Genomic DNA, 15,713 nt, shown 5'->3' with positions numbered 1-15,713 from the left:
AGTGGTGTTCTGTTACTTTCTTTGTTGGGCCTGTCCTGTAGTAGGTAACTTCTGGATACTCTTCTGCCTCTGTCAATCTGTTTCTTCACTTCAGCAGGTGGGTATTGTAGTTTTAAGAATGCTTGATAGAGATCTTGTAGGCGTTTCTCTGTCTGAGGGATTGGAGCAAATGCAGTTGTATCTTAGAGCTTGGCTGTAGACAATGGATCGTGTGATGTGGTCATGGACGTCTATGAGCAGATTGCACGGGGGATGCAGGCAACGGGGCATGACAGGGGTGAACAGCGTCGCTGTGTGAAAGTGAAAGAACTTCACAGGGATACTACAAGGCAAGGGAGGGCAACAAGAAATCTGAGGCTGTCCAGCAGACCTGCTATTTTTACAACTGACTGCATGTCATACTTGGCAGTGACCTCACCCGTGGACACCTCAGAGGAGCCTGACATGGAGACCCCTGCCATGAACTGCGAAGAGGAGGAGGGCAGTGGAGACACAACAGAGGACTCCAACCATGCAGCCGGCTAAACCCATTTAAAATTCCACAGGAGTCTAGTTTGTCCTGCTTGGTGCCTGTGGGGTGAGCCTGCTGATGTTCAGATAAGTGTGCATACATGTTTCATATTTATAAAATGTACAACAAGCACCACACAATTCATAGTGGCAGGCAAAGCCCCAAGTCCAGCACTATTTATAATTTTCAGGAGGCACTACAGCAGTGGTTCTCTAGCAGAGATACATGTACTCCTGGGGGTACCCAGATGTCTTCCGGGGGTACGTCAACTCCTCTAGATATTTGCCTAGTTTTACAACAGGCTGTATGAAAAGCACCAGCAAGGTCAGTACAAACTAAAATTTCATACGGACAATGACATGTTTATATTGCTCTGTGTTTCTCAACCTGGGAGGGTCATGATTTATTTTATAATTATATGGTAAAAATGAGAGAGTGAAAAATTGCTTACTAAGTGTGCGGTGACACTTTTGTATTTTTATATCTGATTTTGTAAGCAAGTAGTTTTTAAGTGAGGTGAAACTTGGGTTATGCAAGACAAATCAAACTCTTGAAAGGGGTACAGTAGTCTGGAAAGGCTGAGAACCACTGCACTAGATACCAGCAGACAAAAAGCAAAAATGACATGATTTAAATTATACTGAAGATTACTACTGTAGGTGACCAGGAAAATTAACTTTTAAAGTATCCTTCAGCGACACAACTCCAGTTGTCTCTTCTAATAACATTTGTGTCATTGGCTGTTTCATTTCAGCAACCAGCCACTCCACCTCACCCCTCCATCCTGGTGGCAGCTTCTCCCTGCTTATCTCCCATATTATGTAACATGCAGCTGTAACCACTGGGATGTTTTATTGCTGAGATTTAATGTGGTGAGTAAACAACACCAGTGACCCTTCAGTCTATCAAAAGGACGTTTCATAGTCATTCTGTACTTTCTGAGACAATAGTGGAATCTTTCCTCAGCCCAGTCCAGATGGCCAGTAGATGCCTTCATGAGTGAGGAGTAGGATGTCTCTCCAGAATCACTACTGGCATTTTCACATCACCAATGTTAATTCACTTCTTAGGAAAAAATATTCTTGCATGTAGCTTTCTGAATAGTCCTGTAGTCTCATGTGAGCCTCATGCACCTTGCCTGACCAACCCACACCAATATTGGTAAAGCCTCCTCAGTGATCTCCTGGTGCTTGCATAACCATGGAAAATGTCCATTTCTGTTGAGGTACTCAGTAGCAAAGTAGACTGGTATCAAAACAGAGATAGGCATGCTATCTATTGCCTCATTGCAGTATGGGAACCCTATTGCTGAAAATCCATTCGCTATTTCTTGCACATTGCCAAGAGTCAGTTTTGTGTAACAGGAGACGATTAATGGCCTTACACACTGGCATGCAAATGTCCCCCACTTTGGATTTTCCAACTCCAGTACCAATCTGGCATTGTAAGCTTCTCACCATGATCATCACTCACTTCTCCACTGTCCATGCAGGTCCCATTCTGGTGTTCTTGCACTGGCGGATTTGGACAAGCTTGGCACAGAGATCCTGGAATGGGCCTTTTTCTATCAGAAAGTTCTGCAGCCACTAGTCTCTGTCCCAAACCTGCATTACAATGCAAAGTCACCAATCAGTGATCGTTTCTTAGGCCTAGAAATGGTGCTCCACCATCTATAGCTGCTCCATGAACGCCACCAACAACCTGCAATTTTTTTCAGTATGTCCATCAACAAACTGTCCTCAAAGATACACTCATGTTCCTCCCTGTGATCCTGGTGGTTGGGGTACACCCTGAAAGTCTGCAAATATGGCAGAATTGTACACCCTGTATTTGCAATGTTCGTGAGAACAGTGCTGAGCTCGGCAGGCTCAATGCTTCTGTCAGAAATGGCAGAGACTAAAAAGGGTTGTGCAGGCTTGTGGGAGTTTAAAAAAAGTCCAAAATTATGGAATATAGAAGGTATTATGGGGTGGAGAAAGTTGCATGCTGGGATCTGGACCCCTCGCTCCCAGAAATCCCTGTGCAAATTGTTACTATGCCACAAAACAATGTGAAAATGTTCCTGAAGGCATTGTGCCAGACAGCGGCCCATGGCCTACTGGAATACTTACCTGTGGCAGACTGCGCTTTACACCACCTTAAGCACTCCTAATGGATATGTGCATCACTGACGCAAATAGCCACATGTGATGTGCGATATAAGCTTTCAGTGGTGATAGGCCAAAGTAAATTGTCAACCAAAGTTTGTAGTATAGACATGGCCTTCCTGATATGTCACGTAGCTAAGCCCTGAGACAGGCTTTTCACGAGCTAAGATGTTCCAATTATATGTATCAATGTGTGAAGTGAGCAGTATATATTCTCTCCCCCCCCCCATTTATTACTGGGTTGATCATGGTGGCCCTACTGAAATGTGTCTTTTATCCAACACTTATTAAAATAAAAAGTAGATGAGTGCTTGCCATCAAACATATTTCCTGTTTTCTCTAGCTGTGTGTGTGTGTATGTATGTAGTGTGTGTGTGTATATATATATATATATATATATATATATATATATATATATATATAAAGAAATGCTCCTGTAAAGCTTTATCTAACAGTCTCCTCCTCTGAATTAAAGTGGGTCAGCTCATGCCATTCCTCAGCTGTTGTCTTGTTTACATATCCTGGTTTAAAGGACATTCCCGCCATGGGACATATGGAGCTTGTATGTTATATATTGCATTTTAGAATAAGTCTGGTTAAATCCCATTTTTATGGCTTTAGTTTTTAAGTCCCTGTGAGACTTTCTAGAAGGAGACTGACGAGAGGGACAGGTGTATCACGGATTCAGCTTGGTGACAAGCTTTCAAATTCAGTTGCATTCTTGCAGCAGCAAAGTTAGGAGCAGCTGGCCTCTCAAGAGCCTCTCTGCTTCTGTTGGAATTCCTGTGGCAGTAAGAATGTACTATTTTGCTCTCCCTGTGAACAACACATCATGGAAGGCCGCCACATTTCAACTGAGTCATGCCAGGTGCTCAATCTCATCAGGTGAAGCCTCTTAATTACAGATTCAACAGCCATCATTTGCCCCAATCTGAGTATAATATTTAGACTCTGATTCTGCAAGATTCTGAGTGCTCTTAACTCCTAACAAGGTAAGTGTTGGCTACAGGTGCTGAGCACCACTCAGATCAGGCCGAATTTGATGTACAAGAGGGGGGAAATATGCTGTCCTATTAATAGATAATGCATAGGACCTGTGCAATGAAAGTAAAGCTTTTTTGGATAAGGAAATACCACAAAAGCAAAACAGAGTCATATAAACTTTCCATTTTAGAATTTGGGTGACAATAGAACTATCTCCTCTTACTCCCCAGCCTGCTTAACCACTGCTTCTTTTGTGAACTAGCCTCTACAGGTTTGTGATGCATCCCACACAATTTGTGCGGGCAAACCAGGTAATTCCATGTGCAAATTGAAATTACTGATGCACAAAAAATGTTTCAGGCATAGTTCAGCAAGCTCTTTAGAAAATTGGGCATGTAATTCATTTGATAAGATAAAGAATGAGTGTGATTATGTTTTGCTAAACAGTACTGCATGTGGAACTAGATCTACAGTGGTGGGCTAAATTATGGGCCATTCTGTATGGGTCCAATAGAGAAGAGAGCATTCTACCCCCATTGTGTGTCCCCAGACATAATCCGTCTTTCACCATATGATAGCACAAGAGGAGTGGCTGCTATGCTGGCCAGAGATTAGCATTTCTGGAGGGAGTGAGTGACCCAGAGATTGCTGTGCTGGGGCAAGTACTGGCTACACCTGTTAAACAGTTGTAGCAAGGGTTCCCCTCTCCACATTCCCCCACCACCATGTTTCATTTGGAAAATCTCTTGTGTATATTTGTGGTGATTGATGTATATCCCACTCAATGGCTTCCAGGCTGGGAGAGCTACATCAGATTCCTGGCCTAGCTGCTCAGGCTGCAAACAAATGCTGCTATGTGGGAAAGTGGCTGCACAAAAGCAGAAACCAGTCACTATGTTTGGCTGGCAAAGGGAATGGTGTGAGAGCCAGGGATCCTGGCCCACTGGAGTCAATAGGAATGTTGCTAGTGACTTTAGTGGAGCCAAGATGTCAGCCCAGGTCTCTCTTAGGGCCAGATCCTGCAAGATGCTGAGCTCTAACTGGGAATTGCTGAAGGTTCACAGCTACCACTGAAATCAAGGGGAATTAAGTGCCCTGAGCAATGTTCAGAAAGTACACAGTTCTACACAGGATCAGGCCCTTCTGAATCTTAGACACACATCTGAGAGCGGCAAGAGTAAAGGTTTTTGTTACAAACCCAAGAGGAAAGAAATATTTGAAATATTTTTTTAAAAGTTATGCTGTGGAGCTGTTCTGTCAGACAACAGGAGACCAAAACACATTTGAAATCCAAACAATTTATGTGCATAATTTCTTTGTCAGGTAATGTGGAGCTGTCAGAGCTGTTAACAATCTTATAACACAAAATTGGGGCTGGGGTAGTCCCATTTTAGATATGTTTTTCCACATATAAGAAAGCTATTGCTTTTTTGTATCTCCTCTCCCTCACAGATCATGATAAAATGTAGATTTCTGCAACTCACTCATAGCAAAGTAGATGCTAAAGTCATCCTAGTCTAAAAAATAAAGATTTTGGTTGCTATTTTGTAATGAGAGTTGGTACCAGGGACCTTTGAACTTTCCTTAAAGTCTTATTTACCAGAGAAAGAGTAACTCTAAATATCAACCACCTGATCACCAAAATTATCAAAAGTTTTTATAAAAAACACATTCATTTAAGGCTACCTTGACCCCCCATTCTCTCCGCCCCTGAAATCATGCTGTCTCCTTCCTAAAAGCAGCAGCTGTGACTGATGCATTCATCCAGTGGCTGCGAGGACAATAAGCCTCTGAAACTGCATTGTTGCTTGGTAACCACCTGCTAGGCAGCGCAAAAGTGCAATGCGCTACGTGCCCTGGAGGCTGAGGACATCATATCTCATAGACAAATGGGTGCCTCACAGTTGGCCTAAGGATCAGCAGTGCTGAACGTGGATGTCTCCCTCATGGCAGCCACAGTCTTATGCACTGGGCCATCTGGCTGCGCCACTTCTATATTATGGTTCTTTTCTGATCTGAGCAAGGATAGTTATCTTATCTCTAGCTACAATAATGTTGTTCTGCCATCCAGACACAGCTTTATTATAATGAAAGAAACAAATTCAGTGCAATCTATTTTTATATACAAATGAACAAGGAAAAACACTACATTCTTCATGCTGCAACATAGAAGGATACAATGGTACAAGAAGTCTTTTTTTATTTACCAAAACATTTGTATTCGGATATAACGATTGTTTACATTTTCAAACCCAGATATTGTGAGATTCTTTGTGTGTTCTATTCCAAGTGTACTTTTGGATTTCAACATATTAAATATGGGTCAAAGAAGTGGTGTTTCGTTCCAGATCAGAATCCTGATTAAATCTAGTTATGGTCTGAAAACAATTAAAACTAGAGGTTTATGCTCAGATTAAACAGTGCTAAAGTCTACTGAGCTGTTCTCTTGACAGTTCAAACAGAGGACATCTTGAATGACTAAAACCTTGCAAAATCAGTTGTTCTCACTAGGTTTCTGCCCTCTTTGTCTGAAATCTGATGAGAACCAAATTTCATCAGTACCTGAATCTGACTGGAAAATAGATTCCTTCCACTTTTGGATTAGATCTGGAGACAAACTGTGGCTTTTGGGCTCAGATCTAAAGATTTGAATTGTGTCCTTTCTCACACTTCTAATTTCAAACAATAAATATTTGATCATTTAACAACCAACATAAAGGGCAGAAAAAAGGTGACAAGGATTACAACCTGGCAATGTCAAAATTATCAAATTATTTGATGCTGAACATTTGTATTGAGTTCAGCACTGTACTTGTTACTGGCTCAAAACACAGAAGCAAATTCCAAACATAAATGGAACATAATAGAAAATACTTCTGAATATTTGCCATAGTGTGTAATATGCTAAACAGCCTGCAGGAGATTCACACCTTTGTTCATTTGAAAACTAGATTTGTGCTCATACCTTCTGTGCATCACTTGAAAACTGACCCTATAATATTAATTTGATGGTTTGACTATGTTGGAGTAGAGATATTGTAGCACAGATATATATTCATTTATATAAATGTTCTTCTAATGCTTCCTCTCCTTGTTATGCAGCATCCAGGGCTCCAGAGGTGGCAACATCTCAGCAATGCTTCGTTTGTGATCCTTCAGGATGAAAGGTGATACAGAAATGCTAATTATTATTTCTGAGAGCTATGCATTTTATTTATCATTGCCTTATCTATAAGATACAGGAGAGAATGAGCTTCAGGGAGCCTGATCAATCAGCCCATTCTGCTGGCCAGAGAAGTGGGGAGGGAGGAGAAGACCTGTTTCCTCCCTGCCCCCAGCCTCTTGGGGGCATCTTATGCCTGTGGGCACATACTGATGGAACATTCCTTGTGCTCCCCAAAGCATAAGGAATGCAGTTGTGAGAGGCCCTTGTGCAGGCTGCCCAAGAAAGCTGCTCAAGCTCACTCCCCCCCACTAAGCCCCACACATCTGCTTAAAGGTCAGCTACAATGTGGTTCTGTATAATTTACTGACAAGCCTAAACCAATCATAACTACCCCATGTCTCCAGTTATGCAAGGAAACTTGGCTATATTATTTAAGACAATAGCAGCTGAGAGCAAATAAAAGTGCAAACACTAGCTTTCCCAAGAGCAAGCATTCAAAAAACATATCAGCTCCACCCCCCCCATCATGAAATTGGCTTATAAATCACATGTGTCTAAAAAATCATAAATTATGACACTTATTTGGCTTCTGGTTTTTGAGTCCTTAGGGTTCATGTTTTCAGACTTTTCTCTAGGGTCTAGAAACTTTTTTTTTTTTTTTAAAGAAAACTGAGATTCTCATGTAATTGCCTGACTCCAACACAGAGGGTGAGGCTTTCAGAAAATCATCAAATCTTGTGAAACTCATTCTAACCACTATAAGAGTTGGCAACACTGGCACACCCCACTAAGAAGGAGCCCTACAATGTAGGATTCTGTGTTGGATTTTGAACCTGCAAACTGCTGGCTATGTAGCCATGCCAAGCAAGTGATGGAAGGAAAGTGAGCAGCATTTGACACCTTAATAAGTTGAAAAGTGAGTAAGATAGCAGAATTATTACACCATCATGCTACCTACACAAAGCAGGGATGGAGTGGGCAGATAATGATGTGCATGGTTTATTCTTGTCTTGTGTATTCTTCTCCTAAAGTGCCATGGCCGTGTCCAAATCCCTTCTCCTTTGTGCAGCCCTCTAGAAATAGCATTAAAAATTAGTAAAGAGTGAGCAATAACATGCTAACTTTCCCCTCCACATATGGGAGCTATTATGGTGCCACTGTGTGAGTGAATGGTGGGGAGACTCTACCTACCAGCATGGCTGACTGATTTCATTCTGACAATTGTATCAATTTGGACTTGTTTGATTAGAGGTCTGCTGTTCAGTGGCCAATGCTATGTTAGGCTTGGTCTACACACACAGTTGCACTACTTTAACTAATGGTGTTATGTTGCACCAATTTAGTTAAACTAGTACAACTTTGTGTGTGGACACCTGCAATGCATCTAGCCCCTTTGCCCCTGTTAAAGTGATATAGGCAGGTTTACTCTGATATAAGTGCTCACCCACAAACTTGTACCAATTTACTTAAGTTGGTGGAGGTTTGTATACAAGTCCGCTGTAATGAGTTGGGAGCATTGTTTCAGAGCAGGTAATATGTCCCCTATCACATGTATATGATTCCTGTTCCTTAGCTGTCATCTGCAATGACTGATATTTTAATCTTTTCTTTTCCTGAGTGTGTGGTGCAGAGTGTAAATATATATTTCACACTCCCATCTGAAGCTGCTCCTGACTTGTTCTTTTCTTGAGACATGGCATCTGCTGCATGAGATAACTGAGCACCATCTAAGATTCATACTGTGCTCTGAAGTGACATGAGTTTACTGAACGGTGGTGGTGGTGGCAGCAGCTGCTTTATATTGGCAGAGCCTTCCTACATGTTGAGTCCTGCCACGCTCTGTACTTACACCAGATCTCTACTTCCACAGGATAGTTTGCTTCTGAACTTATGATATTTTGCCCAGGATGGGCAAGTTGCGAACAGTATTTTACATGCAGTGTCTCCCCCCTTCCCATATCCCACCCGATATCATACAATCTTGATATATCCCAAAGCCGGTGATAACTGCTGCTTTGCCCTACCTCTTTTGTTAGCATAATAAGCTGGATCTCTCGCACCAGAACTAAGTGATATAGACAAACATGATAACATTACTGCATCAGTGCCTTTTCTTTATGTATGGACCATCTGTGAAATCTCACCTACTGATTCCTGCTCACATTACCATCAGTGCTAGGTGAGTTTGCACTCATAGGTGTTTTTCATATCCTCCAAGTTTTTGGTGCATCTTTTTTTACTATGCACACTTTTTAAAGTTACTTGGGATTGATATGGTCATCGATTTCACCCGGTCCTGCTATAATGCACTGGGATGATGTATTCTCCTTCAATTTCTCCTTGATTTCATTGTCCTCTACTGCAATTGCAACATCTTTGCTTAGCTGAGAAACATGGAGATGTTGGCGCTTTGTGGTTGCAGATTCAGATCACAGGCACTTCAGATAAGCAATAGTAGTTAACAAACATTTTAGAAAAGATGGAATAGTAATAACATAAATTGGATGGTATAATGGTGTAAAGGATACACCTTTACACAATGGATAATAGCACATTGGATAATGGTGCAAAGGCCAACATGTTATGTCTAACATACTGTCTAGGCAACTGTGAGCAGTGACATGGTATTAATCTCTTACGGAGAGCAGGAGAACAAAATTCAAGTACTGTATCTTGCAATTTCCTCAAAACTTTGAGGTTAGTGCTAAGATGTGCAGCATTCAGTTTGGGTTTTTTAACTATATTTGAAATATCTGCAGATACACTTTTTTTATTGAACTGTATTGCAAGCAACCTTCTGCCCTTCTCCATCTTTATTGTTTTGCTTCATTTTGCGCTGTTACAGGAGAAAATCTTTAGCTTACAACTGAATCTGAAGTTATTTATTATGTTAGATGATGGAAATATAACTCAGCCAGCAAACTTAGCTAACAGCTCATTTGTGTATAGTAGTTGTTTTTTCTGATATATGGAGTGCCATTCCTATGCACACTGGCCCATTAAGTTTACAGGAAAAACTTCCTCTCCACCCACTGCAGTGCTGTGTGCCAGTTGGTTAACTCCATCCACCCTTGAGGTGGCAACATATCAATGGTACTGTATGTACACAAAGGCTGATACTGTAACCATTTACTATCAGGGTCTCACTATTCAAAGGGAACCAACAATGATCTGTTTATCCCAGTGGGACTACTCAACATCACACCTGGTAGTAAGTGCTGGCAGTGTCAGGACCATAGTTTGTAAAGTGCTTTGGGATCCTTTGGGCTAAGAGGTGTTACAGAAATGTAAGTTTATACTAAGACAATGCAAAGAAATAAATCTGTCTCTGTCTGATGTCAGACAAATAACTGTCCCTTCATAGGGGTGAAATATGGGAGAGGAAGCTTCTGTCTCTGAATGGAAACAAGTTGCTGAGGAAAAAATAAGTGTTCTTAAGTTCACAATGAAAATGGAAAATAAAGTAAGGAACAGTATCTCAAGCTTCCTTGAGCATTATCAATAAAGGGAGTGAGGGAAGGATTGTTCAAAGAGTGAGAAATGTGTGCTATATGTATTTGTAAAGACCGAGCAATAAGACAAAATAGCTGTAAGAGGTGAAAAATGCTAAGGGAACAAAATGGTACAGTAAAAAAGGTGTTTAAGAGGTTTATTCTCCCTGGATGCATACCCACAAATCTTTTTAATGTTAATGGTACTTAAATAGTTGGCTCAAGGGGACAAAACAGTGACCCTTATGTGTTTGAATGGGTCTTGCAAAACTCAACTAAAATCCACAAATTCTAATTGTAAGAGGCTGATTAAGTTCTAGGTATCTGTATTCAGTTCTAAGCAATTATGCTGTATTTTAAAGCTAATCACAGGGAAATAAAATTCAAGCAATAACAACTGATATAAGGACAACTTGATTTGTTTTTAAAGTAGTATAGTTCTTTAGGCAAAACAATTTCTGTTGATTGCCTACTCGTCTAGCATGAGAGATTACATAACGTGTAGAATGCTGTTTATTCAAAAACAAAAGGGCCAGATTCTCAGCTGGTGAAAATCATTGTAGCTCCATTGCCACTCACTCCATTCAGCTGCACTGATTTATACCAGCTGAGGATATGACCTATATAACTTTTGTAGTAAAGAAAGACCAACTGACTTTGGCCAGTAACTGCAAGATCAGCTAAGACGACAGTAAATAATTGCAGAGAAATCAGGTAATGCAAAAAAGTGCTGCCAATAATTTATCAAGGGGCTCTCACAAAAGTATTCCCTCTTAATATGTGATTAATTTCACATAAAGGAGGTGCATGTGCTTGAAGAGAGGAGAGACTGAAGAATCCATTTATTTACGATTTGAATACAAATGCTTTCTCATAGCCAAAACCAAAGAAACAGGGAGTAATGTCTGGTAAACAAATCTGTACTAAGTGACGCTTTGCTGAAAATGTTTATTTTCTTGGAAAGTATACTGGGCTAGCTCCTCAGCTGATGTAAATCAGTGTAATTCCATTGAAGTCTTATGGAGCTAGGTTGATTTATGCTGATTAAGGATCTGGCCCTTAACCAGCATAATTCATTAATAGTACAATAGAGTGTTCACTTGTGTAATTTGAGGAGGGGCCTCCTCCCTTTTTCCAGGGAGTCATCTTCCCTAAGAAACAATTGATACGTTTTGTCCCTTGGTGCATCCCAAAGGCAAAAAAAGTCTCTTCAGAAGTATTTGTAAGAGCCTCAGGACTCGGTCCCCTCTAGGAAAGGTGATTTTAAGCAGTACCCAGAGCAACAATGAACTCCATTAGAGACAGGAAGTCACCTGCCCTTCCCTTCTGTTTGGATGCAGAACTTTAACAACGGGGTCACTGGAGCCACCAAGCGTAATGCAAAGGGAAATAAACAAGGACTGCATATGACTAATTTACAGAGGTTGCCACCTTTTGCATTCGGGTGTATCTTAGGGGGGAGGGGGTCTATTCTGAGCTTCAAATCCAGTGCAAGTGACAGTCTGTCAGATTATGCAGAAATATTTTCAAATTAATTTGATTCCTGATAGTATAGATGGTGGTGATAGTATGGCTACAGCAGTAAATCGACCTATTGGAATCATCTTACATAGGCTTATCTGAATTTCTTCGTCAGTATATCTTTTCAAATAAGACTCCAATATAGAGGTATAGTCTTCAACCAAGATCGCTAGGATAATATGCAGCTGTCTTTCATAGGAAATATAGAAGCAGCCTGTAACCTCTTGTTTAGGTGGGCATGCTGCAGTGTGTTGATCATAGTGGGGTAACAATTGCTTACAATAACCAAGAATCTGAGTTTTTCACACCACTCAAAGTCATACATCACAGCTGTAGTTAATAATGTGTTAAAATGAATGTACCATGTTTTGTGCCAACATACTTCAGTGGGTGCGTCTTTCATAAATAAATAGGACTTGCCCTTCTCTTATAAACAGACTGAGAAGAAGGCTTATGAGTTTCTTAAAATATGTAATCATATACAGGCAAGCTTTAACTTCCAATAAGAAAAATCCAGTTTTATTTTAAGCATATGGGCTGGTAGTCCTGTGGGTAAACTGCCTAAAAAATTAGTTCCAGAACAGACACATTAATGAAGACACAAATAACTAAACCATATAGTACAGCTTATAAAATTTTGGCAGCAAAATCTTTAAGCATTGCCAGAAAAGAGTGGGGTTCCCACCTTATAGCCAAATTTTATTACCCCTTTAATGATTGATACTACCAGTATGTCTTAATCTTGGTAACTTTTAAGTTTTTAAGTATTTGTTACATTCTAGAGATTAATGTGCATCGCCTGCATTCATAGTATTTTTTTTGCAATTACTTGTGCTTTGATGCTGTCAAATTTCACAAATTAAGTAAGGGTCAATCTAAAGTAGAACTTGAAACACCTTTGTGATGCTGCTGATTCCATAGGTAGACTTCTTCCTCCTGAATCAATACACTGATCTGCTAACATGATGTTAGAGGGCACTGTAGGTGCCATCTGTTTCATGAGGCATAAAGCTGACATCCTAATTATGTATAGTTATTAAAGATTCTGTGGGACATTTTGCAAATATAGGAGTGTTAACTCTAGCATCCTAACACAATTCTGATTCAAGTAGTTTATATTTTACCTAATTTTACCCTATGGTCTCAGTTTCTTCCCTTCCTTTCAAACCTGTTGTATAGGATTGCTATGTGCTGTTAGACATTTAACATGTTTCATCCCAGCTGTAGCTGAATTTCATGGATCAAGTGGCACTGCTATAAGGTACATCATTATCATATAAATAGATCAAGTGTCACTGTCATGATGTGGCCCTTTAAGAGAGTTAGGCTTAGCCCCCACCTGTGACTGACCAGCTGCCTCCCGGTTAATACTGTGGAGCTAGAGATCAGGTGATAATTAAAGATAATATGGTCTCTCAAAAAATAGCATCTTTCCAGCTTAACTGATCTACTTGCTGTTTTTTGAGAGGACCACGTTATTTTCAATTACCACCTGATCTCTAACTGAAGCCCTGAAGGAAAAAGGCCTGGAATTCTGTGGCTGAGAATTTTTTTGTTGCATGTGCTGGTTAGTTAACCTACTGGCTTTCAGTCAGCTACCCCCACCCATCTGCTTCTCAACCTATTACTAGCAAAGATTTAAACTTGCAGGTAGGCCAGGCATGTGGGTAAAGACGCACACTCCTGATTTCATTGTTGACTTGTTCCTCACCTACAAACTCTAGAACTAGTCTAAAACATAAGATAGAGGAAGTCTATGGCAAGAATGTGGGAAATCTGTGCCTCTGAAAGATACAAAAAAATGCTCTGAGAGATGTTGGACCAGGGGCGTCAGGATGATGGAGACAAAACTTTGAGGCCCATATTCCCAAGCAAATATGGGAATTGTATTACATAGGTCATATCAGCTCCTGGCTATCCATACACTCTTGAAGGGGCTAACTTTTACTGACAGGCCTATTTTCTTGGTGTTTTTATCAAAAGGGAAAAAACAAATTCCTCACCAGGAAGATTTCAGAGCAGCACAGGTCTTTGCTAAACCTTTGCTACCTCAGAGTAAATTGATTCATGACAATGTAATGGTCATCATGTTTCTTTTTGCTTGATAACTTCTCTCTACAGCTAGGGGGAAATATTAGTTTCTCAACATTTTACTGATAATAAAGACTGCATTTATATCCCCCTGAACTCTTTAATAATTTAAAATATGAGTAAGCCCAGAGAATTTCAAATAGGAGTGGTTATTGCATTGCTGTACATAGAAATACATTGAGAAGAAAAGATTCTTGATATTGAGGTCACCATGCTATGCAGAATTATCTCTTGAATATGTCAATGCTGAAGATGAACACGTGGGGGTGCTCCCACAGTAGTGTCTTGGTGCTAAGGAAAGAGGATGTTCTGCCCACACTTCATCTAGAAATTGGACCCTGAACAAAGGCAAAAAACAGGCAGATTGCCTTCCCCTAATAATTACCTAGGTACTGAGGCCCAAATCCTCAAAGGTACTTAACGTTGCTCTGCTCTGCATTGGAACACCTCATTCTAGGCACCTTGCTGTTGCCAATAGTCCTGCTTTCTTTCTGAGGCTTCCTTTATGCAAAATCAGAAAAACCTGTAGTTTGTAAGGAGAACTAGGGAATGAATAGAGTTCTTGTGGGGGTGATTTGGGGTAGAAATTAAAATATATCATGGTAACTTAGAAAACTTTGCCATTTGCCATCTTTTATCTTCAGGGTCTTGTTAACATCCATGAAATAAGGAGCAACAACCCTGAAATGGAACTAGGTCAAGCCATAAAGTTTCCTCTCATATTGCAACTGCTTAGGGAGTTTTGGTAAAACACTGATGTTTGAGCAAGGGACTATTTAACAATGCACGGAACAGCATTCTCCCCTTTCCTAAATGTGGTTAAACTGGGGGGATGGAGCCATCTCTATTCAGACCTCAGTGAAATAAGAGGATCTAGAACGGATTGGAAAAATAAAATATCTCAAAGCAATGCTGGCCAAGTCCATTAAAGGCTTCTTACTGCAGATTTAGTAATGTATATAACATATATGCAGATTTAGCAATAGATATAACATAAAGGGCTTAGGATGGCAAAGGAAGCACTAAAGGTGGAAAGAAGGGAAGTTTTAAATGGCTGAGAATGAGGGTACTGGCCATCTTGATAGTTCATCTTTCCCCTTAGAAAATTGGTTAGAGGGAGAAGAATACATAATCCTTTACACAGAGTTATGGCAGTAACTCTAGAAATGAGAGAAAGGTGGCAGTGTTAGTGGTAAGATATTTTATTCCAAATCATCTACTAAGTCTCAACTGCCTTGTCCCCAACTAGAGCAGACACACTCCACCTTGAAAAATGGCAAAACACCCAGCCTAAATGACTCCCTCAGTCGTTTCAAATCCCTTCGAATAACTCTTATGTTCTTCCTCATCCATTACTCTTCATTTTTCATTTTAATAAATCAAATTCTACTCCCACAGTTTGTTTTTTCCCCATTCTAAATCATTCTTCCCACAGTGGAGGAACATAAGCCTTTTATCTCCAGAGTTGATGTAGTTTTTACAGATGAAGAGAGTACAAAGGAGAGTACGTTTTGTTCATTCTTCTTTTCACTACTCTAAAACAAAAATTTTAACCAAAATATATGGATGCTGCTTATATAAAGAAACACTTGACATTGGCTCAACAGCAAAACAAAACAGGCAGCCAAAAAGCTCCAAATAAAACTGTGGAATCAATAAAACAAGCGGCAAACAGCACTTCTCTATCATGTGCTATTTGCTACATCCCATCTCCTGCTCCTCCTTTATATGTTTTCTGTATAGGCCCTGATCTTTCAAATACTTTAGTGCCTGTTTTAACTTTACTCCATGACTTGGATGGG

The sequence above is a fragment of the Dermochelys coriacea genome, chromosome 4 (genome assembly GCF_009764565.3).
Source record: "Dermochelys coriacea isolate rDerCor1 chromosome 4, rDerCor1.pri.v4, whole genome shotgun sequence".
In the NCBI taxonomy this organism is placed as follows: domain Eukaryota; kingdom Metazoa; phylum Chordata; order Testudines; family Dermochelyidae; genus Dermochelys; species Dermochelys coriacea.
Note: the sequence above shows the minus strand (reverse complement) of the source record.